The following is a 25,631-nucleotide window of genomic DNA, read 5'->3' as shown; positions in this document are numbered from 1 at the left end:
AATTCCCCAGTATAAAATTTCTGTTAAAGGTGAGAAGGGATTAAAGAGTATTGTTACGGACCTGGTGAGATTGGGGGTGGTTGAAGAAATTGCAGGTAGCACGTGCAACAGCCCGATTCTTCCAGTTTACAAGAAAGGAGGCAATGAAGTACCATATCGTTTCATAATTGATCTGCGCGCATTGAACAAAGTGGTAGACCCACAATTCCCTTTGGTCCCAGATGTCACAACAATACTGACAATGATACCGGCCACTGCAGAATACTTTAGTGTAGTTGATTTGAAGAACGCGTTCTTTAGCATTCCAGTGGATAAAAGCAGTAGATATCTGTTCGCGTTCACTCTAGGAGGTCGATCATTCACATTCACACGCATTCCATAAGGATACACAGAAAGCACGAGTATTTACAGCAGAGCGCTAAAAGAGCAGCTAGACATGTTAGAATTACCCGAAGGTTGCGTACTCTTGCAGTACATAGATGACTTGTTACTAGCTGCTGACACAAAAGAGATCTGCAAAGAAAGTACTATATTACTATTGACACACCTAGCGACCCATGGTCACAAGGCAAGTTTGAAGAAATTCCAGTATAATCAAAAGGAGGTGCCTTATTTGGGTTACCTACTTTCGAAAGAAGGGAGAAGATTAACACCAGAACGCATAGAAAGTATTTCTAGTATGCCTATTCCAAAAACTCAAAAAGGAGTGAGAGCTGAAATAGGCATTGCCTCTTATTGTCGGCAGTGGATCAGTAATTTTGCGTTGATTGTGAAGTCGATGATAAAATTAACTAAAAAGGATGCAGTGATGCCTTTACAGTGGGATGAGGAATGTCAGAAAGCGTTTGAGCAATTGAAAGCTGCATTTTGTGCTTCGCCAGTTTTAGGCACTCCTAACTATAAAAAGATCTTTAGACTATTTGTGAGTGAGAGTGAAGGATGTGCATTGGCGGTTTTGACACAGGAACAAGGTGGAAGAAATAGACCGTGCGGCTATTATTCGTCCGCGCTGGACCCTGTAGTCCGCGCACTACCACGATGTTTGCGATCTGTTGCAGCGGCTGCTGCGTCAGTGAAACAAACGGAAGGAATGGTATTGGGCATACTTTAATTCTGATGGTGCCACATGCCATAGACGTTCTATTAAACAGAACACAGACGCAACACCTCACCTCTGCTAGACTAACAAGATATGAGCTCATCTTATTTGCACCCCACATCCAAATTATGAGGTGTAGCGCATTGAATCCTGCAGAATTAATGCCACTGCCCATAGCAGAAATTGGTGACAACGAATCACCACCCCATGATTGTTTAATGGTCACTGAAGAAGAAACAAAGGTAAGAGTTGACTTGAGCGACATCCCACAGAAAGAGCCAGATGGGGAGTTGTTTTGTGACGGCTCTTGTTTTAAATTACCTGATGGCACATCAACGGCCGCATATGCAATTACTACCCTAGAGAGTGTTGTAGAAAGCAGAAGAATCCCCTACAATTCGGCACAAGCCGCAGAAATAATAGCACTGACCCGAGCCTGTGAACTCTCTCAGAATTTGAACGTGAATATTTATACTGACAGCCAGTACGCCTTTGGTGTGGTTCATAACTTTGGCCGACTCTGGGCTGAGAGGGGCTTCTTGACATCACATGGGGCCAGGATTCAGCATGGCCCTTTGATTGTACGATTATTGTCTGCACTCCAAAGCGCTTAGCTATAGTAAAATGCGAGGTGCATAAAAAAGTAACATGCAAAGTGGGAGAGGGAAACGCATTTGCAGACAGGATTGCGAAACAAACAGCCACTGATTTGGGAAATAAAATGATGACAGTACAGACAGAGGAAGTACCTTGTATGATAGAGAATGGAGTTGCCACAGTCAAAGAAATGCAGGCTGAGGCCACGACCAAAGAGATTCAGGGGTGGGCTGAGGGCTCTGCTGAGTTAGATTTGGAAGGATGTTGGGTGGACAAAGAGACCAAGAACTGGATGTTGCCAAATTGTTACGTAACCGCAATGGTTACAATGGCGCATAGCTCTACCCACATTTGCGCGAAGAAGATGGTACAGCATTTATCCACCGTATGGAAAAATGAGCACATAAAAAAGAATGCAGAAAGGCTAGTGCAGAATTGTATTACGTGCCTGCAACACAATGTAGGGAAGGGAACCGTGACTCTAGTAGGTAGTTTTGGCTCACCCTCCATACCATTCAAGGTGATCCATTTTGATTTCATAGAAATGGAAAGGTGCCAGAACTACAAATATGTGTTAGTGGTGATTTGTGCATTTAGCAAGTGGGTGGAGGCATATCCTTTAAAAGACTGTACTGCCATGTCAACGGCAAAAGTAATGTTGAAAGAGTATTTCTCCCGGTTCGGGCTGCCCCATGTCCTGTGGTCAGATAACGGCCCACACTTTGTGGGTGCAGTAGTACTACAGATCTGTGCAGGTCTACAGATAGAGAAACGATTCCACAGTTCCAGGCATCCCAGTTCTGCCAGGCTTGTTGAGAGACATAATGGTATCTTAAAGTCAAAGATAGCTAAAATCTGTGCTGGGAGCAAATTGTGTTGGGTGGATGCATTACCCCTAGCGCTATTGTGCATGTGCACGTCTGTGCAGGCTAAAATTGGGCTCTCCCCCTATGAAATTATAATGGGGAGACCGGCAAATGTATGGTGCATACCGCAGCCCAAAAGATTATGTGAGGTCGAGCATCCTGTGTCAAGCACGTACTGTGGCCTTTTAATGCAGAAGTTGCGTTTGATTCTTTAGCAGGTGCAGGAGGCGTTACCAGGATACACCGGACCGGGGCATGCGCTGGAGCCTGGAAGCTGGGTCCTGATTAAGAACTTTGAGCGGAAGACAGCATTAGCACCCAGGTGGCACGGCCCCTACCAAGTACTTTTGGCGACGCAAACGGCCATTCGAGTGGACGGTCGCAAGGCATGGATCCATGCGACACATGCCAAAAGATTCCCAGGACTGCTGACAAATTCCGACGACCAGAGAAAGGAAACGGTCTCGGAAACTAAAGAAACTGTTGCCAGTCCACTGCCACAGCATCAGCCTGAGCGAGAAGTGAAAGATGAAACAAAGCCTAAGCGAGAAGTGAAACTCGAAACAGAGCCTGAGGAGGCTGCCAGGAAGGGGAAAGGGCGAAAAGTGCCCCAACGTTGCTCAGCAGAAACAACATCACTGCCGAGCGACACAAACTCTGCATTGCAAACACCAGCAGAAACAAAGCATGTACCCCTTTGGCGCCCGCCAGTCTCTGCAAACGCACCAGAGCCAAAGAAAGAAACTACATCATTGCCACAGCGCTCATCGCTACCCATCATTGTGCCGCAGGCTGACACTGAGCCTGATACTGGAAGTGCAACGGCACTACTCACGGATCATACAATACCAGGAGTGAAACGGTATCATTTGCGGCCTCGACAGGCAAAGTGATCCACAGATCTTTGGTGCTTTTCTTTTGCCTTTGGTTCCACTCACGGACAGAGTAGGAACCAGGGGCGTAGAGGAGAGAAGTGTGAGAGTTGTGCAAGTCGGACAATTCAAGACTCACGGCTCCTCGGTGCGCTTATAATAAAGTACATGTGTCAGGAGCCAGAGCAGGACAAGCTGGACGCACATAAGTACTAAGGCTGATAGAGTACATGTGTCCTAAGCCAAAGCAGCACAAGCTGGATGCACATAGTACTCTATCAATAAAGAATTGTTCAGAAATGATCTGAGCAGTGGGAGAAAGAACAACTAATCTTGCTCGGAGTGGATAAGTGATCTAGGCTGTGAAAGGGTTGGCAGAATTGACATTTTTGTTGAACTTTTCTGGCATCAAGAACGAGAGACATTTGCGATGAACTTTGCCAGCAAGAAGAAGGACGATGAAGAACAAATCAAGACCGGTTTCAGCCTCCTCCTGCACCCCTGCTGAAAAGATGATAGTTTTAGAGACTGTAAATTTAGGGGAAAAGCATGGTAAAAGGAATAAGGTACTGATTTGGACATTGGTCCTGTGTTTCTTAAGTATGGTAGTACCAACAATAACAGCTATTACACTATGGTTCCTGGAGTCCGCGCACCCAATAGAAACGCTTTTGCCTAAAGCAGCTACTGAAAGCCCGGTTCATGTAATCACTGGTACTTTGTCCCCAATGGAAGAAAGACATAGAGAAGGATATGGCAACAATACATTGTTGTTCATAATGAACATGACCCATGCGGTTTTAAAGAAAAAAGATTGCTGGGTTTGTGCCCATTTACCACAGCACGGTGGGAAAGGGATTGGCTAGTATGTACAACCGTTATCGTTGGTTTATTCATGTGAAGTATCATTGAGTGCAATGTTCTTTGGGAAATGGAACAAGAGTAATACGGGTCAGCTAGATGAGACCAATATGAATGAATTTGAGGAAGTGATCATGAGACCTGTGGGTTGTTCCATATTCCACAAAGCTTGCGTGTTTTCACCAGATCCCATTAAGAAGAATACACGAAAGACAACAAGACTAGATAGATTACATAGGCAAAATAGACCGACACCGCCAACAGAAGAAACATCAGTAATGACATTTCGAATGAGGGATGAATGGAATAAAGATGCTGTGCCCCCTGTCTACACAGTGGATCACAGCCCAAAAACTGCTCCCCTATGTTTAAAGAAAAAAGGTTCCCATAAAGTAGGAACGTTTATCAGCTGCCTGAACACAGTGGTTTTAAAGCACGAAATAGAACCCGTGTACGTAGGGGACCTTGTTTAGTTTATATGTGGGGCAAAAGCATATCCATGGTTACCTAGGAACTGGGGAGGTACATGCTACCTAGGTCTACTGTTTCCAGGAGTGTTCCTCTTGGAAACAGCAGAAGTAGCCAGACGAACAAAAGGTAGAACTCAAAGGAGTAGTGAAGATGGAATGATAGCAATAGATGTAGCCAAATCGTTTATACCATTCTTGGCCCAAATAGAAAATTCCTATAATATAAGAAAACTGTCTAGAATATTAAAAAATACAATAGATTCAACAACGGATATTTTATTGAATATGACGTTAGAAGAGAAAGGAATAAGACTAATGGCACTACAAAACAGAATGGCTCTTGACATAATATTAGTTGATCTTGGCGGAGTTTGCAAACTCGTAAAAACTGCATGCTGTGTGTTTATAGATGATTACTCCCCTACGATATTTAAAGCAATCCGGAAATTACATGTCCTAAGTTCCACACTCTCTACTGAAGAAGGGGATGGGGGATAGTATCCTGGTTGTGGGGACTATTGCGGTCCTGGGGATGGAAGCTAATTTCAATACTAATGGTGGTACTCTGTATATTCATAACATTTTGCTGTTGCATACAATGCTTACAAATAGTTTGCACTGAGACAACTGAGGGATGTACTAAGGGATGTATGCACATGGTGTCGAGAGGAAAACAAACGCATGGCCGAAATAACAGAGACACTGATGAAACAAAAACAATAAAACAATTCATGGCTATAGACATTAATGATGAAGATGATGCTTGTGATAGCATGAAAGGCTCAGACATAGATACCCCAGACTTATCATCATCAGAGGAGGATACAATGAATGAATAAGACGTTTGGCATACGGCCAAAAGGAGGGTTTGTCAATATGGAAAAGTGAATACCCTTCATTTGAATGATAGACGTATCTTGATGGCCGAAGGCCAACCGTCTTATGCACAGAATTATAGAAATATAGACTGCTATGCTTGACAAACAAGCAGCCATTTTAAAAGTAGCAAGAATCGCCATTTTGCTTGTTAACCATTGCTCATCGCTTTCTGCCTAAAACTGCTTTGCAGCTTGCAATTCTTGTGAATTCTGCTTACTCTGCTCAACTGTTAACATTGTTGTCTGAATATGAAAGGGCAAGGTCGCAGGACTGAGGAGTTCGTTGAAACTCCTCATGAGTAGCCCAGAAAGGAATGCCCACGCTCCCTCTCTGTAGCCTTGAGGGAGAGCTGCAGGGCATTTAATCATTTCACAGCTGCCAACCAGTCTCGTACTGTGGTAGAATATGTTAGAATAAAGCAGCTAAAGGCTTGAATTATGCTCTTCTTACGCCCCCCCTCACAAAAACCCTTTAGAGCGCGTCGGCTCCCAGGACATGAATAGCACCTCATAGATAGCAAAGCTTGGAATGTGGCTCTTCCCCCGTGTGCAGCTTGCTTCCAAGAACAGAAGCACCGTGTTCTGTTCAACAACTAGAAGATGCCTCCACACTTTCTAAATTGCACATTGTTACTAGAATAGACATCGAAAGTGTCATAATTGTCATACTCGTCGGAAATGTCCATCATCATCCCGAGTTCAAAGAAACTTAATAAAAGGGGGGTGTTAAACATGACATAGCTGATTGTATGATATGCATTTTGTATATATGTAACTGATGTACGTAATTCGCTCTCTTGCGTCCCTCGAGGTCTAGAAAATACACGTCGCGGGGCGTGAGACCACAGTTGGCCAATTGGGACTATTTTTGTTTGCAATAAAACCTAGCATTGGGAATTTGAACCTCGTGTCTGGCGCATCCTTTCGTGTATGGTTATTGCCTTGTTTCCATATCGTGAAGGACCCCTAGGGGCCCCTTTCAAGTCGATGGATGGGTTGTGAAACGTGACCCCGTGTCACGTGACTGCTGACAGGATGGGGCAGAAGATTGGAAGGCCGTGTTGTCTGCCGGTAAACCCAGGATACGTTTTCTTGGTGAAATGGGAGGGTCCCCATGTCTACCCAAGTGCCATGGCAGACACTATTTGGGGTACAGAAAATGCTGTACCTGTGAGGTAACGGGGCATTTACTCCTGAGTGTGGACCTCGTGTTGTGTAAACTAGGGGTAGAACATGATGGGGTATGTCTGGCAGAACTGCGTGTGGACCTTATGTTTGGAGCATTACCTAAGCGTGATGGGGTATGTCTGGCAGAACTGCGTGTGAACCTTCTGTTACGTACATTTGGGATATTACCTAAGCGTGATGGGGCATACGTGACATGTCCCTTGGTAGTCGACCTGGTCTACATCCGTGGAACTTTTCCTCTTGCTTCACTATCAAAAGGTGCAGGAGGGGCGAGGGTCTCTCCTTTGTAAAGCTTTACATCATTCAAGTGCAGCCAAGCTCTTCTTCCTTTGAGTTTCACAGCTGTGTGAGTAACCCACTCTACTAGGTACCGTCCTTCAAAGTGGGGTTTATTGCAAGTGCTTACAATGCTTTTTACAAGCACTTAGTCCCCTGGATACAAACTAGGTTGCTTTAGAAAGTCCATAGGATCAACTGTTTGGCTGCCTTCATCAATCATCTTCAACCCTTCCCTCTGATTTGTGATCTGTTGAGAAATAAAAGAAACGCTAGCGGTCATATTTGTCAGATAATCATGAATCTCGTCCCCTAATATTTTTACTACACTATGGGCATCAGTTTTTATTAGAGTGGGAGGAACGAGCTGTACTCGCATACGGCATCCAGTCACCAACTCATGAGGAGTCAGGTGATGATCTGAACCAGGCTGAGTTCTCATGGCAAACAGAGCAAGGGGTAGGCAATGTAGCCATCCCTTCTTCAAAGTTATTTTGATCTTAGCAATCCTTTCTTTAAGGAGTCAGTTTAGTCCCTCACATATACCATTTACATGTGGATGATAAGCACATACAAATGTGTGCTTTATGCCTAATAGAAGAACTATCTGTTTGAATAATTCATTTAAAAAATGAGGCCCATTATCTGATCACAGAACTTTGCACACAGCCCATTTAGGAAAGACCTCACGTACAAGAAACTTGGCAACACATGTGGCATCGGAGTGCGTACATGGGCCTGCCGCAATCCATCTGGAAAAGGGACATACTACCACTAACATTTATCTATAGCCATTGCATGTTTGCAACTTATCCACATAATCTATATGTAGATGCTGAAAAGGACCATTGGGTCTTGGTTTTGCTCCTCTCACTTTTCGCAAGGTGTGCCCTGCTGTGAACTTCTGGCAAACAATGCAGTTCACAATAAACTGTGCAACGTGTTCTAACAAATTTGGTGAAAACCAGTCTTCTGCAATCATGGCAGCAAGATTCTCTCTGGTTATATGCGTAGGACAGTGAAGCTGATCCAGCGCCACTTTTGATAATGCTAGAGGCACAACTGGCTTTCTCATCTCCATATAGCCTCAGTGGGGGATAAAGAATACCCCTGTCCCTTCCATAAATCCTGCTCTTACTGTGGAGCTCAATCTTGCAGCTCAGTTAACTGTACACTGGATAACAGATTAAAACCTTCTTCTAGTAGCATGCAATGTCTGTCATTTGCTTAACATCGTCTACTTCAAAATGAGAAATATTTGGAACATATGCTGCTCTTTTCGTTTCAACATCTGCGTCTTTGTTACCACAAGAAATCATGGATGCTCTCCTAGTATGGACTGCGCACTTCATCACAGTGATAGCCAAGAGGAGCTTTAGTACCTTAATGAGTTTGTCCAATTATGGTGCATGTTGCACTGATGTGCCGTCTGCACAGAGGAAACCCCTCCTTTTCCAGCGTGGCAATCCTGCGTGTATGGTTGACATCACATAGGCCGAGTCAGAGTACACTGTCACTTCGTCATATCTTTGTAGTGTGGCGATAAGCGCCACTAATTCCGCAGCCTTTGCTGAGCAATGTAAAGGCAATCTTGCACTGGTCACTACTTCAAATTCACCATTGTTTTTTAACTTCACTACTGCTGATCCAGTATGCCTTTCTCCTGTTTGATCAATTTTTGAAGAACCATCAATGAATAGGATTTCCCCCCATCTGAGAGCATTTTCTCTAACATGGGGAATATCGTCATAGAACTCAGTATATGTTGTGCAGTCATATATATAATCCTACTTTTCTACTAGCTCTGCTATGAATGTTGCTGGATTAACTACTCTACATATAACAATGTTGATTACTGGGTTCAAAATAATTACTTTGTAGCCTGACACTCTTTGTGTAGTCAATGCACTTTTAGGTTTCTCCAAAATGGCGAAAAAGGAATGCGCGACAAGTAGTGTCATTGGACACCCCATTGTAATACTTGCAGCTTTTTCCATCGTAAAAGCAGCAGCAGCTAAGGTTTGTTCACAAGGGTAATACCCTTTCATTACTGGGTCTAAAATTCCACTATAGTAAGCTAATCGTTTGTGCCCATTTCCTAATGTTGTTTTCTGTGTGAGTACTGCTGTCATCAATTCTCTATTTGAATGTGAAAATAAGTAAGACTCCTCATCATAGTCTGGAATTCCTAACACAGGGGTTGTACTAATCGCCTTTTTTAATTCTTCAAATCCTTCAGTCATCTCATATATCCATGTCATTTTACTTTTACCTATCTGTGCTTTCTTGAGTCCTTTTAAAAGTGGTTGAATGTATGTACTGTAATCAAAAACCCAGGCCCTGCAATAATTACGTAAGCCTAACAATTGTTGCATTTCCCTTACTGTCTCATGTGTTGCAGTTTTTATGATCGCTTCTGCTCTCTTAGGTAACACCTTTCTCCCCTCTTGAGAGATTAACTGTCCTACATATAGAACCTCCTCCTGGCAATATTGTAGTTTCTCTTTGTCTACCTTGTATCTTTTCTCTACTAGTATTGTCATTAGTCAAACCAACTCTTCCCAGCACATTTCCTCTGTCTCGTTGCACACTTATATATCATTTACATACTGAATTATTGTGCTCTCAAGTTGTACACTACCTAGGTCCATCTGAAGAACCCTATTAAAGATCGATGGGGACTCACAGTATCCCTGAGGTAATCTTGTATGTTTCTAGCGCTGATAGCTATATGAAAACAAAGTCAAATCTTGTGAGTCTTCATGAAGGGGAATTGAAAAGAAAGTGGTTTTTAAATCTATGACGGTAAAATATTTGGCTTTAGCTGGGATGTTACATTATAGTGTTGCTGTATTTAGAACCAACAGAAACTCTGCTTCAACAACATTGTTTAGAGGGTGTAGATCCTAAATAAATGTCCACAACCCCCTGTTGCTTTCTTCACCGGGTACAAAGCCGTGTTACATGGGGATTCTGATGGCACCAATATTCCCAGCTGTATTAAAGCGAAAATGTTTTCAAATATACCTTCTTCTGCTTCTCTGGATATGGGGTACTGCTTTGCTCGTGACAAAATTGCTCCTGGTCTGAGTTTTATTTTAACTGCTCCTGCTCCAGTCAATAGACCCACGTCAAATGCACTGCAGGTCCATAAGATGCTTACCACCTTTTCTAAATCTTCCTGGGAAAATGACGGTTTCTTTGTCACCAATGCCATTCTCTGCGGTATCTCCCTATTCTCAACTTTAATCCAATAAGTGATACTTATGAAAAGTAAAAATTTATCATATGAATAATCATCTCTAAAGAATTCTTCATTTGTCAAGCTGTTAATCTGTATCCTTTGCCAAGAGCTATTACTGCTCTCCATCCTCTACCGTCATCATCTGTCCCATGAACAACCACTACTTCCTCTCTTACCACTGCTGCTTCTAATTCTAAGGGGATAACCTATCTGTCCTTGTCTGGTCAAAACAAAAAATTGTCAGGTGTTCTCAACAATTTACCTACCAGTCTAGGAAGCCATGTTAACAGAATATTTACTCCATACAAAACTACTTCTGGGTATAAAGGGACCCCTTGTAATGCCTTTTGGGCTGTAAATGTCATTATGAATTATCTTACATTTATGTAGTGTATCTCTGGAGTAGAACACACTATCCCTTTGTCAGTGAAAGATATTGTCATATTAAGTTTTGTCATCAAATCACATCCTAATATATTAACTGGTGTCTGCCGTGACATTGCAATAATGGCATAGACACATCATGTTCTCCTATTGAAATTGGTAAATCATCAGTAACTGGAACCAAATTCATAGCCCCAGAGAATCCCTGCACATTCATGTAAATACCAGACATTGGGTAATTCCCCTCTCGAACACAGGAACGAGTTGCTCCCATGTTTACAAGGAACAAAAATGTCTTGCTTCCTATTGTTCCCCTGACCCTTGGTTCCTTTTGTGGGTCTGGTGTCACAGATAGTACTGAACACATCAAGTCGCTCTGGGGGCTTTCCTATTGTGGATATAAATTCATCCCTGTACCAGTAAAAAGATTCCCTCCCACTACTTTCACACTCCCTATCCTGGGTGTGGATGCTTGTGGGGCTCTTTTATTCGCATTCCATTGAGGCACCATTGCCGGTTGTGTCTGTGCTTGCTGGGTCTGTACGTGTCTTTGCCTAGGCGCTTGCTGTGGTGGCCCTTGTGGCATCTGTGGCTGCAGCAGGATCTGCTGCCTTTGCTGTATTTGCGGCGCACGTGTCTGATACTGTGTGTGATCTTGGGCACAATACTCCTGCAGTTCTGTATTATACGGTGGAGAATAGCTGTGAGAAACCTGAAGGTGCCTCACTTACTAGTCCCTGAGGATCTGTCATCCAGGTGGCCAGGACATGGCCATCGCTATCAGATCCAGTACCTGGGGGTGGACCAATGAGGGAGGATCACCTGGATGGGGGTCCTCTGGGAGTGGAAGTGGGACACTGACGGCTGAGACGCGGTATCCCCCTTCTTCCAACAGCTTTTCCCCATCCTACTGCATAGGACATTCAGAAACACTGTCCCCCCTTTTCCATACGAACACTTTTGCATTCCACAAAAGACAATGGACTAACACTAAAGCTGTTTACCTGACATGTCCCAATACAAGGGCCAGGCAGCGTCAGGCAATTGACCACAATCACACACACCTGACAGCCCTTTACCTTCCCCACACGGATAAAAGGTGAAGTACGAGAGCACAGGATGAGCAAGGCATACCGCACAATGAGACTGCTATCCAAGCATGGCATTTCAAGAGGAGGAGAAAGGCGCCAAGTGGCGTGAGGCTGACAAGGAGAGAAGTGACTTTGCCCTTCCCGACCCAGAGCCGCAAGACCGCTGTGGAAGGAAACGTAAGACCGCGAACAAGAAATAGCCCAAGTGTGTTGTAACAGATGTCAACAGTCGAGTCGAAGGGGAACCGATAAAGAAACCAAATTGTGTTGAATGAAAGTCACAAAGTGGCACATTGAGGAAAGTCAAAGAACTGTACATTTAGGTTTAGATTAGGCATTTTTCCAACCAACCTATACAGTTTAATAAACACCCTTGAACTGTGATCCCTTGTGTCTGTCTATTCTTGCTACCATGCCTTCCTTACATAGCCCACCCCCCCTGTTGCCGTTTGCCGGTTCTGTTGTATGCTTCCTCTACTGCTACACGTGTGGGCCATATGGCCTGTCCTGCATTAAAATGTACTCCCCCTTGAGGGTTTCGAAATCTGCCTCATCCTCTAGGTCCATTCCCTCTACCTCATGGCCAAAAATTGTACCCACCCGGATCCATAGGGTGCCATGCATTGTTTGGCTGCGCTGGCTGTACCTCTTGTGTGGCCACGCCTTCTCTGCTCGTCAATACTGCTCCTTCCGTAGCAAACTTCGATAACTTTTTCAGAAATAACTTGCTTCTCCCTGCTTTTTATTCTCAGCTTGTTTCTTATTCTTCTTTTGTAACAATCAACAATGATGTCCAATAGTCATGTATTGCTGCCCATGGCTTCCCTTCCATCCCTACCTCTTTTCTCATCTGTTGCTGCACTGAATCAGGCAGTCCCTGACATAAAATATGATCTAATAATGCTATGGTTTTATCCCACGGTTCCCTCATCTCAAGATGCCAACATTCTTGAATCTCCTGAATAAAAGCAACAGGATTGTCGTTCCCTCCCATTTTCCGTGTCATAATCGCACCCATGTCTGATGTGTCAGGATATTGTACTGTAAGTGCTTTCCATATGTCTGCTCTACAATTATTAAATGGCGCTCCTTCATGTGTCATGTTTTGCGCTGTCACACTCACATATCCTGCTCTTCTCCAAATGTTGCCAGTTCTCTCCCCTAGAATGGCTTCTAGTAGGCCTTTTACATCAGATACTGCTAATGGAATTCCTGCTGTCAAGTTAGGTAATTTACATTTCAAATTTTCTTTTTTCATTTGTTGACATGGGATATATTGTGGTTGTCCTTCCCTTTTCTCCCATAACAAGAATTGTGTAAGTCCTGGTCCACAAGCGTAGCCACCTAAACTCCTTGTCTTCCAGGTGGGGCTAGTTTCACCTGTTTGTCTTCGTCCTTTTAATGACCTCAATCTACTTACATAGGGCAGGGATATATCCTGTGCATTGTGCAACCGTGCTGGTGGTCATTCAGAATATGGTGTCGGTTCCGGTGTTTTTTTCTTTTGGGTCCTCTAGGTTTGCCCACTTTAACCCTCTTTCATCTGACATCATTATGCACCAACTGGTATGACTATTGTCCCTTTCCTCATTATCAAGATCTAGTTTGCTTAAGGACAGCGTTCTGTGCTTGTCCATCATAACGTCATCTGATTGACCTCCTGTTTCTTTCGTTGGAGATCCTTCAATACTCCCTATGGTTTCATAACCATCTTTCTCCTGCATTTGCCTATATAGATCCCCAATCCTTTTCCCTAGGCCTTCTGACTCATGCTCATCAGCCCATGTCTGTATTCTCGGTATTCCTTGCAGCTCCCTCTGGGGCTGTTGTGACCCTCTCCCTTCTTCCCATTGTTTTCGTGCTTCGATTGGTATTATACATCTATTAACAATGTGATCTCCTTCCTCATCCCTTTGTCTCCTACTCCTTCTCATTTCTTCTTCCCTTCTTCTCATCTCCCTTTTCCCTTCTTTCTCTCGCCTCGCCTTCTTTGCAAACTATGTTCTTTCAATCTCTGGGCTTCTTTTTTTTGTGCTTCTTCTCATCCATTCTCTCTTTCTCTTTTTTCTGCTTTTCATACCTTTTTCGTTCTTCCTTCTGTTTCCTCTCTTTTTCCTTCTCCTCTTTGTATACCCTTTCTTGTTCCCTTTCCTTGGTGAAGAAGAGGTAATTGCTCTCCTAAAATCCATTAAACAATCAAACTGTAAAGGGCACGGCTGCCCGGCACAGATCATCAAGGACTGTGCATCCACTCTAGCCCCTTTCCTGATGGCGTTCATCAATGCATCTTTCACATCTGGCATTGTCCCGTCATGCCTCAAAGAAGCCTGGGTACGTCCGCTTTTGAAGAAACCTACATTGGACCCAAATGTTGCAGGGAACTACAGGCCCATTACTACAGTGCCCCTCCTTTTAAAACTCTTGAACAAAGCAGCCTTCCAACAGGTTCAAAACTTCCTGGAGGCAAACCAACTTCTAGGTATGCAGCAATCAGATTTCCGTCCAGGCCACAGGACTAAAACCGCCCTCCTAGATCTGAAAAATCAAATTGATGACCTAAGGGATGCTGGAAAAACCAGCACTCCTCCTACTTCTCAACCTATCAGTGCCATTTGATCTGGTGGACCACAACACCCTTTGCCACTTTTTGTCATCATCAGCCAACTTCTCCATTAAGGCTACAGCATGGATTGCCTCATTCCTCCAAGGCAGAATCATGAAGGTGTTATTGGAACAAGCATGCGCCAACCCAGATACTATAAAATGCGGGGTCCCACAAGACTACTGCATTTCTACGACCCTGTACAACATCCTCATGAAGCCCCTGATGGATAAGCACAGAATGCTGTACTTGGATTAGCTAGGCGTAACATACACCAATCATGAGGATGACATGCAGGTGCTCATCCCCCTCACAGGAGACTATGACACTCACAATGAAAACCTAAGCTCCATATACACTAAAATTCTAACTTGGATGGCGGACAACTGGCTTTGTCTGAACGGGGAGAAAACAGAACTGCTTCTCATAGGCTCCCCGCCTACCTTAAAAAAACTCAACGAGAACTACAAATCATTCACCATCGATAATACGCCTATTCCAGTTTCTCACGCAATAAAAACCTTAGGAGTCTTCCTTGACTCCAACCTCACCAAGAGCAGACAAGTAAATGCGATTGTATCGGCCGCAGCATACCAGTCAAAGTTAATCAACGCAGCCAGGCCCTTTTTGTCCGGACAGAATTGCCTCACCATCGCCAGGGCGATAATCGGCTCCCGATTAGACTACTGTTACGCCCTCCTAGCTGGCACTGCAGCTAGGAATATCAACAAAACTTCAAACCATTCAAAACAATACCCTCCGGGCATCTCAAAGAAGGAACACATCTCTGCAACCAGATGACTAGTCCATTGGCTCCAAGTGAAGGAGCGCATAACCTTCAAAACCCTTGCCATCACTCACAAGTGTCTCAACAACACAGCTCCGAGGTATCTCTCCCAGAGATTGGTTAAATCTCACTCAGATAGACCTACAAGAGCTGCCTACTCCAACCGGGTTATTGTTCCTAAAACCTTGAGGGCACGAGCCGGAGGCTCCAGCTTCCCCTTTATCACTGCATCACAATGGAACTCCCTACCAACCCACCTAAGAAAAAATGATTCACACACTGCTTTCAGGAAAGCCATTAAAACATGGCTATTTGTATAAGCTGGCCCTTCGGACAACCGTGTTCCTCTCCACTTTTTGTATACCAACACCTATGTAACCTTAAACCTGCTTCTGTTGTTTGGTAGAACTATGCGTAAATCATGCTTCTTGTAACCCACGAGCATGCCGATTTTCTCCTGTAAATAAGACATTTGCTTGCAACAGCGCCTCGATGGCCATAGGCTGTAGCTGTGACTTGACAAGTACCCTTGGCTGAGTTTCCCCTGTACCCACGTTCTCCTCACCTGAGCTTTCCGAGTCAATGGTTCCTTGCAGTCCTCGATGTGCCAGGTAGTCTCTCTCCTTTCTCTGGTGCGTGTGCTTGTCACGGGGAGAAGCCACTGTGGCCGCTGGGTGAGAACAGCGGCACAGTGACCTCCTTTCCGGGACCAAGCCAGAAAATGCAGGGAAAAACCCGCAAAGGGGAAAAAACCCTGATAAGAGGTGCCAAGGCTTGTCGGTGAGGGCCAGTTGTTCCCAGGTGAAACGAAGGAAGCGAAGGATCTCCAACAACTGACGGGGGCAATAAATGTCCAAGTCCAAACAATAGCTGTGGGCCTGAAGCACAGGCGGAGAAGGCAGAGGCTGAGGAGGCTGCAGTGAAGGTCGAGAATGTTCCAGAAAGGCACTGCGGAGGAGCACGGAAGGAACCCTCACGCTGACAAGGTGAGGGAACATGAGAAAAAGAGGGAGAGAGAGAGAGAGAGAGAGAGAGAGAGAGAGAGAGAGAGAGAGAGAGAGAGAGAGAGAGAGAGAGAGAGAGAGAGAGAGAGAGAGAGAGCACGAGAGCCCGTCGGAGAAAAGCACAGCAAGGGCCGCCGAGGGACGGCGGCGAAGAAGAAAAGGAAACAAGTACGGTGTTCTGAAATGCCGGAACCCCGGAGTAAAGTATCCAAGGGGAAAATCCCCTGAGAAATTCCAAAGCGAGGTGCAGAGGAAGAGCGAAGGACCCAGAGTCGAAAAGTAAACAACAGAGGAGGGTTGCAACGCAACGACCTGCCGGGAGGCGGGGATTTAAATACTCCCGGCAGCGTCGCGACCCGCGTTCGGAGCTGCGGAGCGAAACACAGAAAAAGGACTAAAGTAATCCTCCTCTACATCCTCTCGAACTCCAACGCGGAAGAAATCGCCAGTCGTGGTGATGACCGCGACTGCGAGTGACAGTATGCCCCCCCTTAGAGTGCAACCACCCGGGCTTACCCGGGTGCAAGCGATGGAACCTAGCCAACAGCTGAGGGGCATGGATTTGAGAAGCAGGCTCCCAGGAATCCTCCGATACCGGGTAGCCCTTCCATGACAGGAGGTATTCCAACCGGCCACGACGAAATCTAGAATCGCGGATGGCAGAAACTTCGTATTCCTCCTGGTTGGCAGCAGTGACAGGAAGATTCCGGTTGAGAGGCCGGTGATGTGGATCAGAGTAGTAGGGCTTAAGAAGAGAGGTGTGAAAGACAGGGTGTATGCGTCTGAGAGATGGAGAGAGTATTAGACGGTAGGCAACAGGATTGACCTTGGAGAGGATGGGGAAAGGTCCCAAGAATCGCGGAGACAGTTTAGAAGGTCTTGTCCATCTGGGAAGGAATCTGGTAGACAACCACACCTTGTCCCCGGGTTTCCATGAAGGTGCTTCCCTGCGGTGTTTGTCGGCTTCAGTCTTATTCCGCTGTCTACAAACCTTCAAGCTTAGCAATGCACTGTCCCTGGCCTCCTTGACATCTCTTAGCACCTCTTCTGCAGTCGGAGAGTTAGAGAACCTGGGCACCTCGGGCATTAGATAACGCGGGTGAACACCGTAGGTACAAAAAAAAGGGGATAGACCTGTGGCAGTGTGCCTGGAGTTGTTGTAGACGAATTCTGCAGTAGGGAGTAGAGAAACCCAATTATCTTGACGCTGGGATATAAAGCATCGCAAGTACTGCTCTAAGGTTGCATTGAGTCGCTCTGTTTGGCCATTCGTCTGTGGGTGAAACCCAGAGGAAAGGGCCCTTTCCACTTCCAAACGAGAACACAAAGCTGTCCAGAATTTGGAAATGTACTGGCTTCCTCGATCGGATATTATTTTGTCGGGGAGGCCATGAAGCTTGAAGATATCTCGGGCAAACGTCTCTGCCATCTTGGTGGCAGAGGGAAGTCCAGGAAGAGGAGAAAAATGGGCTAACTTGCTTAGAGAGTCCACCGTAACCATGATACATCTGCATGACTCAGACTCAGGAAGCTCCACTATGAAGTCCGTGGAGATGAGTCCCCATGGGCGAGTTGGTATCTCCACTTGGGTGAGAAGTCCTAGGGGCTTCCCCGAGGCATATTTGACTCTGGCAGAAGTTGGGCAGGTCTTTACGTAGTTGAACACGTCCCTCCTGATGTTGGGCCAAAGGAATGACCTCGAGATAAGTTCCATCGTACCATTTCCGCTTCTGTGTCCGCCTAGACGAGAATCGTGACACCATTTAAGGATCTTCTGGCGCAACGACCCTTCAGGGATATACCACCTCTTCTTGTAGAAGACCCAACCGTCCTTGATTTGGAAAGGGGAATCAGCTGAAAAAGAGATATGAGGAGCCTCTTGCGCAACAGCTGCCTTGGCCTCCTGAAGAAAAGAACTCACCATGGCTAGGATCCGATTTCTGTGGAATATTGGCTCAGACTTGACAGCTACCGTTTCCAAGTGGGAATCCTTGCGAGACAAAGCATCAGCCAGACGGTTGAGAGACCCAGGGATGTTCGTGATCTGGAAGTCGTACTGTGAAAACAGGTAGGCCCATCTGGCTTGTCTGGAGTTTGAACATTCCATGTCCTGTAAAGCCTTTAGGTTCTTGTGATCGGTGCGAATGAGGAACCGATGGCGGGCACCCATGAGAAGGTGCCTCCATTCTTCACAAGCCAGTTTCATTGCTAACAATTCTTTCTCCAGAACCGAGTAGTTGAGTTGGCTGGGGGAAAGAGTCTTGGAGAGATAGGCAACCGGATGCTCCACATTGTTAAAGGACTGAAGCAACACTGCTCCGACAGCTATGGCTGAGGCGTCTGTCTCCAGAATAAATGGAAGAGATTGGTTGGGATGTTGCAGAATCGGGGCAGAGCAGAAGAGGGTTTTTAGATAACAGAAACTCTTTTCCGCCTCAGTAGACCAGGAAAAAGGATAGGCCGTCTTCTTGAGTAGGCGGGTGATGGGGTATACCACCTCCGAAAAGTTAGGAATGAATCTCCTGTAGTAATTCGAAAGACCCAGGAACCTCTGGATCTCCCGGACGGAGGTCGGGGCCGGCCAGTCAAGAATAACGTTCACCTTGTCAGGATCCATGGCTATCCCTCCTTCTGATAGAACATATCCCAGATAATGTACCGATGGTACAGCGAATCTGCATTTCTCCTCTTTGACCAGTAGATTGTTCACCTTAAGACGCTCCAAAACTCGTCGTACTTGTGTGATGTGTTCTCTCATGTTAGGGGAAAAAACCAAGATATCATCTAAATAGATGATAACCGAGATAGAAAGCATGTCAGAGAACATCCGATCCATAAACCTCTGAAACACCGCTGGGGCGTTCACCAAACCGAACGGCATAACCTTATACTCAAATAGGCCCAGGGGAGTACGAAACGCGGTTTTCCATTCGTCACCCTTGGCAATCCGCAACAGATGGTATGCGTTGCGAAGATCCAGTTTGGTATATACTCGAGCACCTTGCACCGCCTCAATAATGTCCGTAATAAGGGGCATCGGATACCGGTCGCGGACCGTCACTGTATTCAGGCCCCTGTAGTCAATGCAGGGTCTAAGATCGGTGGAATCTCTCTTTTTAATGAAAAACAAAGGGGCTCCTGCTGGAGACTTTGAAGGTTGAATGAGACCGTTTTCCATGTTGGTATCCAAGTATCTCCGTAGGACTTGTCTTTCGGTTTGGGTGAGGGCGAACATCCTTCCAAACGGAACCAAGGCATTGGGCTCCAGATCAATAGTGCAGTCCTCTGGCCGATGGGGTGGAAGTCTGGCATGGAGGCACTCCTGAAATACCTCAGAGAAGCCAGAGCAGAAATTGGGTAAAGCATGGATACCAACATGGTTGTTGGAAAACACCTTGACTGGCTGCAGATCAGCTCGACCTTCCAGTATAAAACAGTTGGTTGCGCAATACGGGGAACTGAAACTTATTTGATTTTCCGTCCAGTTGATCAGAGGATTGTGTCGACGGAGTCAAGTAATACCCAATATGATGGGGAAATGGGCGGCCCTGATAATATCAAAACTCATGACTTCCTTATGTTGGTTAATCGTCAAGGAGAGATCTTCGGTGGTATGGGTGATGGGACCTGAGGACAAAGGTGAACCGTCCACACCTTCCACCTTCTGACCTTCTGCCCGGGGAATCCTACGGAGACCCACCTTGTCTGCCCACAGGGTGTCAACGAAGTTTCCTGCCGCGCCACAGTCTAATAGGGCCAGTGTCTCCACCTGATGTTTTCCGAGGTTGAGCTGTACTGGAATGACCATCAGTCTGGAGTCCTCCTTGGTTTCAGAGGAGGTCACTGACAGAGAGACATAGGGACGATGAAGATTGCTCAAAGACCCTCGGTCGCTTGTCCCTACTGACGCCGAGGGTAGTCGTTTCCCGACCTCTTATTGGACAGCTCTGAACAGTCTCTGAGAAAATGTTGATCTGATCCGCAGTAGGCACACAGTCCTTTCTCTCTTCTGCGACGTCTTTCAGCTGCAGACAAGGGCGCCCTGGTGGCACCGATCTGCATGGGTTCTTCAGTAACGATGTTAGTAGAGCGACTAGGGAGAACGGGTACAGAGGGGTCTGTGATATGGCCAGGAATCCTTTGCTTCCGACGTTCAACTCTTCTCTCTTGAAGGCGATACTCTATATGAAGTGCAGCAGAAAGTAGATCTGAGAAAGTAGGAGAACGAGGAGATCTGGCCAGTTCGTCTTTAATTTCCTCCTTCAGTCCTCTTCTGAAAATGGCATATTGTGCTGTCTCGGGCCATCCTGCTCCGGCTGCTAATGTCTTGAAAGAGGAAATATATGATAAAACATCTAACGAGCCTTGCCGGACATCCAACAGATCTTCGCAGGCTGTGAAGGAGAGCTCGGGTCGTTCAAAGGCCTGTTTGAGAAGATTCTGAAACCCCGAATAGTCTTGCAAAATGGCGTTTCCACTAGTCACCAATGGGGTGGCCCAGGACAGAGCGTTTCCAGTCATGTTGGATATCAGGAAACCTACCCGGGCCTGATCCGTAGCAAAGGTACGAGGTCTGAACGTGAAATGAACCAGGCTTGCTTCAAGAAACTCCTTCACCTTCTTGGGGGAGCCATCAAACTTCCCAGAGGACAGCGCCATGGGTGGCAATTCCGAGGGAGTCGGTTCCCTAGCCGTAACCATTTGTTTAAGCAAAGCGTTCTCAGTCTTGACCCCTTGTAGCTCCTGGGACATAGCTTGAAAAGCCTTCCACAGCTCTTGGACCTGTTCCTCAGCTGACATCGTGATACTCTTTGGCGTTGCAATCTGTGACTTGACAAGTACCCTTGGCTGAGTTTCCCCTGTACCCACGTTCTCCTCACCTGAGCTTTCCGAGTCAATGGTTCCTTGCAGTCCTCGATGTGCCAGGTAGTCTCTCTCCTTTCTCTGGTGCGTGTGCTTGTCACGGGGAGAAGCCACTGTGGCCGCTGGGTGAGAACAGCGGCACAGTGACCTCCTTTCCGGGACCAAGCCAGAAAATGCAGGGAAAAACCCGCAAAGGGGAAAAAACCCTGATAAGAGGTGCCAAGGCTTGTCGGTGAGGGCCAGTTGTTCCCAGGTGAAACGAAGGAAGCGAAGGATCTCCAACAACTGACGGGGGCAATAAATGTCCAAGTCCAAACAATAGCTGTGGGCCTGAAGCGCAGGCGGAGAAGGCAGCGGCTGAGGAGGCTGCAGTGAAGGTCGAGAATGTTCCAGAAAGGCACTACGGAGGAGCACGGAAGGAACCCTCACGCTGGCAAGGTGAGGGAACAGGAGAAAAAGAGGGAGAGAGAGAGAGAGAGAGAGAGAGAGAGAGAGAGGGAGAGAGAGGGAGAGAGAGGGAGAGAGAGAGAGAGAGAGAGAGAGAGAGAGAGAGAGAGAGAGAGAGAGAGAGAGAGCGAGCACGAGAGCCCGTCGGAGAAAAGCACAGCAAGGGCCGCCGAGGGACGGCGGCGAAGAAGAAAAGGAAACAAGTACGGTGTTCTGAAATGCCGGAACCCCGGAGTAAAGTATCCAAGGGGAAAATCCCCTGAGAAATTCCAAAGCGAGGTGCAGAGGAAGAGCGAAGGACCCAGAGTCGAAAAGTAAACAACAGAGGAGGGTTGCAACGCAACGACCTGCCGGGAGGCGGGGATTTAAATACTCCCGGCAGCGTCGCGTCCCGCGTTCGGAGCTGCGGAGCGAAACACAGAAAAAGGACTAAAGTAATCCTCCTCTACATCCTCTCGAACTCCAACGCGGAAGAAATCGCCAGTCGTGGTGATGACCGCGACTGCGAGTGACAGTAGCGCACTTTACAAATACAAAAAATCAATAATAATGTCCAAGATGGCTGCGCACCAGCGCCATGTTGTTTTAGCTCACATCTCATATAAGCATTACAGTCATGCATCCTTCTTTGGCTTAACCACAAGAATCCCTTAAAATATACTCTGTTCTGGAGTTTGATGCAGTCCCTTCTAGTCTCCTTGAGATTAGGAAACGAAGTATCACTCCTTAACCAAATCCCATCGTTCCCCCACTATACAAACAATACAATCCCTCCCCTTTTATTTGCCACTTTCGATGCTTCAAATTATGTCCGTTGTTCAGTTCGAGCCCTTCGGTATCGACTCTTCCCCAATCGACCACTTCGTCTTCTTCAAAGGGGCACCTGCCGACCATCTCTGGTTATATGTGTTTTTTCTCCCGCTCTCCACAGGAAACTCTGAGGTCTTCCAGCTGATGGTGGAAGACGTCAAAAATCGGAGGGTCTGGATCTTGAACCATCCTCTGCTTCCAAAATGTGAGTAGAATGTAGAGCGTATCAGGTGCAAGGTGGGATTACCACAGGAACTGATTCAGGCCCAAATAGACAGACAGACACCAAGAATATGGCCAAGTACTACTTTATTATCAGTTCAATAAAGTAAGGAAATCTGGAAAGCCTAACAAATCGCAGCTCACACAGTCTCAAATATATTTCAGTTACACAAAGGCTTTATACCTCAATGTACGTCAGCTATGAAGTTACGTCATCCTACATGGCAAATAGTCAGGCCGAGGGATAGGTTAAGGGAACTTATATACCTATAGTTTATTTAGGTGTTAATAACATCATTGGCTGCCCCTTATCGAGTAGGCACACCTTGAACTACCTCTAACTACGTATAATGCAGCTAATAGTAGAATTATAGCAGGGGATTGGCTTCTACAACAATGTATGGTTCATCATCACATATGCCATCCTGATTGGTTGGCACTCTCCGCCAAACTTGGACATTGAGCTCGTTGGCAGCACTTAAGCAAATCAAAACCTGGGTGCAGGCAACAATCTCAGACACCTGCCCAATTGGCCAATCAGCTGACCTTGCTGACTGTTCTCTTCTTCTGAACTTTAAAGGGAGTGAAGGTAGAATGCTATCTTTTCCTGGCGCCTTATGAATAGGCCTTATTTTCTGGTCTTGCACCACTTGTGAGGAGTCCATGAATTTGTCCATTCTGTCCTTCCATTTAGTGCTATTCGATTTAATTATACCGCATGCTATTACTCTCCTTGGGCTCTGGAGACTTGGTTGCTCCGTCTTGCATGTGCTTTCCATGTCTTTAATTGTACAATACTTGGCACTCGCAAATGTTCACTCCTTTGCTCAATCTAAGAGAAATATTTTGTGCGTATGTAGTTTATCCTCTTCAACTCCTTTTGTACCGTGTAGTTGCTTCTTGCTGCAGAATCCTTGATCCTGAGCCAAACAAATATTCTTTGTTCTTGCACAAATTTGTATTTTAGTGACTATCAGCTCTGCAGCCTTGGTCTCTCTCCTTGAGACTTTTTAGCTTACTATTATACAAAACCGACGTCCATCTTTTCATCATGGTTTCTTTACTCCCGTTATATTTCCCGTTATATTTCCTACATCTAGCAAGCTTCTATATGTCTCATCTACCTTGCGTTTCTGCGTATATACATCTACTGCATCTCTTCTCACATATCTTCTCAGCGTATGTTTTCTTCCCCTTTGCATGTATATTTGCTTTTTTACTTCATCACATCTTCATTCTTTAAGTATTCATATATTGTTTCAGTGCGTCCTTGTCTCTTCTCTTCATGATATCACTTTACACCTGTCAGAATTTATAGGGCCTCATTCCGAGATTGGAGGTAGCCATGGTGCTGCTAGCACCATGGCTGCCTCCAATACCGGTACCGACTCCGACCTGGTTCAATGGGGACTTACCGGTGTAGTCCGACCTTTGCGGCACCGGTAAGTCCCCATTGAAAAAGGCAATCCTGTTGTATATAGGTTGTGCTTTTAAATATATATCTGTGAAAGCCTGTTGTTATCTTCATGTTAGTGCCACCTTGGCGCGCCATAGGACTGCACCATTCCATGTTAGAACCTATCTATGTCATCGCCTATGAGATGCTAGTGCATTGGAATGTTGTTCTTTGATTGTGGTCAGTTGGACCCTGGACATTGCTGTGCTGGGGGTCTCTTACTTTCCTGCTTAAAATAAAGCTGACATGATACATCGATGGTGTGACTTGTTATCATCTTTGCAAATCCCCATTCCCATTTGAGCCCCCATAGGGCTTAATGGGAATGGGGAGGGAGCTAATAACGGTACCGCAATTTGCGGTACCGTTATTTGCTCCCTGGTCTCTTTGCGGCTCCCGCTAAGGGCGCATGGTAAAACCAGGCGCCCATAGCGGGACCCGCAAAGGGACCTCGGAGTAGGGCGCAAAGGGATTACCGGCACCGGTGTCCTTAACGGTGCCCGGTATCCCTTTGCGCCCGCCTCGGAATGAGGCCCATAGTTTTTATATGTCCAGTGGTGTCTGCAGACTTCCTTCTACCACATCACTTCGAGGGTGCATTCAATATGGTTGTCTGAGTGCATAACGTCTTTCATATCTTCGGTGCCGTATTGGGACGATACCTGGTGTTATCGACAGTGCTTTCTTGCTGTTCCTCCATTATAATGGGGGTGAGGGGTGTGCTCCATGAGTGATGTGTACATCTGCTTCTCTACATACCTTGGTTTTAACTCTCTGACACTCGCTATGTTATCCACGGCAGATAGCCCCCTTCCCACCAAGCCCTTGATCTCCCTCCTTCACTTCTTCTTTCTATCTGGAATTGCGGGATCATAAGGGTGTGCTATTGGTCGAGAGGAAGGCCCATTGCTGGAATGTTTGCAGTCAAATCTATCCACAAAAACCTGAAAGAAATTAGGTGTAATCACATCCCTTGTTTGTTCTAAAGATGTTGCAGTGAGAAATGTACAGATTCACGTGTTATATTTCATAATACTTCCTATCCGCCTAGCGATTCGATTGCCACCCACATTAACAAAAAGGTTGCTGAATACATCATTAGTGGCATTATCTCACAATTCATTTTCACTATGATCAATCAGGGCGGTGTCACAAACCTTAATTTCTTCACACAGGACCAATAATAATGGTGTTAGGACCAAATAATCCAGAAACGATGATTTGACCGTAGACGCAGTACGGTTAGGCGGCACATCCTCACAAATAGCTCCATTAGCAACCTTTAAGTTCAGAGAATCAAATAATTCAACCCAGTGTTTACCTTCTAGAATCATTCTGTTTTTAGATATGTCTCGGCCGTCATTGTGTAATATAGAGATACAATCAGCATTAAAATCGCTCAATATCAATATGTAGATACCATTCTTGTCACCCAAATAGGTAACACATATGTTGGCCAATTATTCCAAAAAGGCTCTCAGGTTACTACACCAAGGATAGATATTAACAACAAGAATTGGCTTGAATAACATTGACAACACAACTTTAACTGTCAACTAGCCGTGTATGGTGTCAGAAAGGACTTTTAAACTTTCTAAAATGGAGTTCTTAATG

The sequence above is a fragment of the Ambystoma mexicanum genome, chromosome 14 (assembly GCF_040938575.1).
Source record: "Ambystoma mexicanum isolate Mex_15411 chromosome 14, UKY_AmexF1_1, whole genome shotgun sequence".
NCBI lineage: Eukaryota > Metazoa > Chordata > Amphibia > Caudata > Ambystomatidae > Ambystoma > Ambystoma mexicanum.
Note: the sequence above shows the minus strand (reverse complement) of the source record.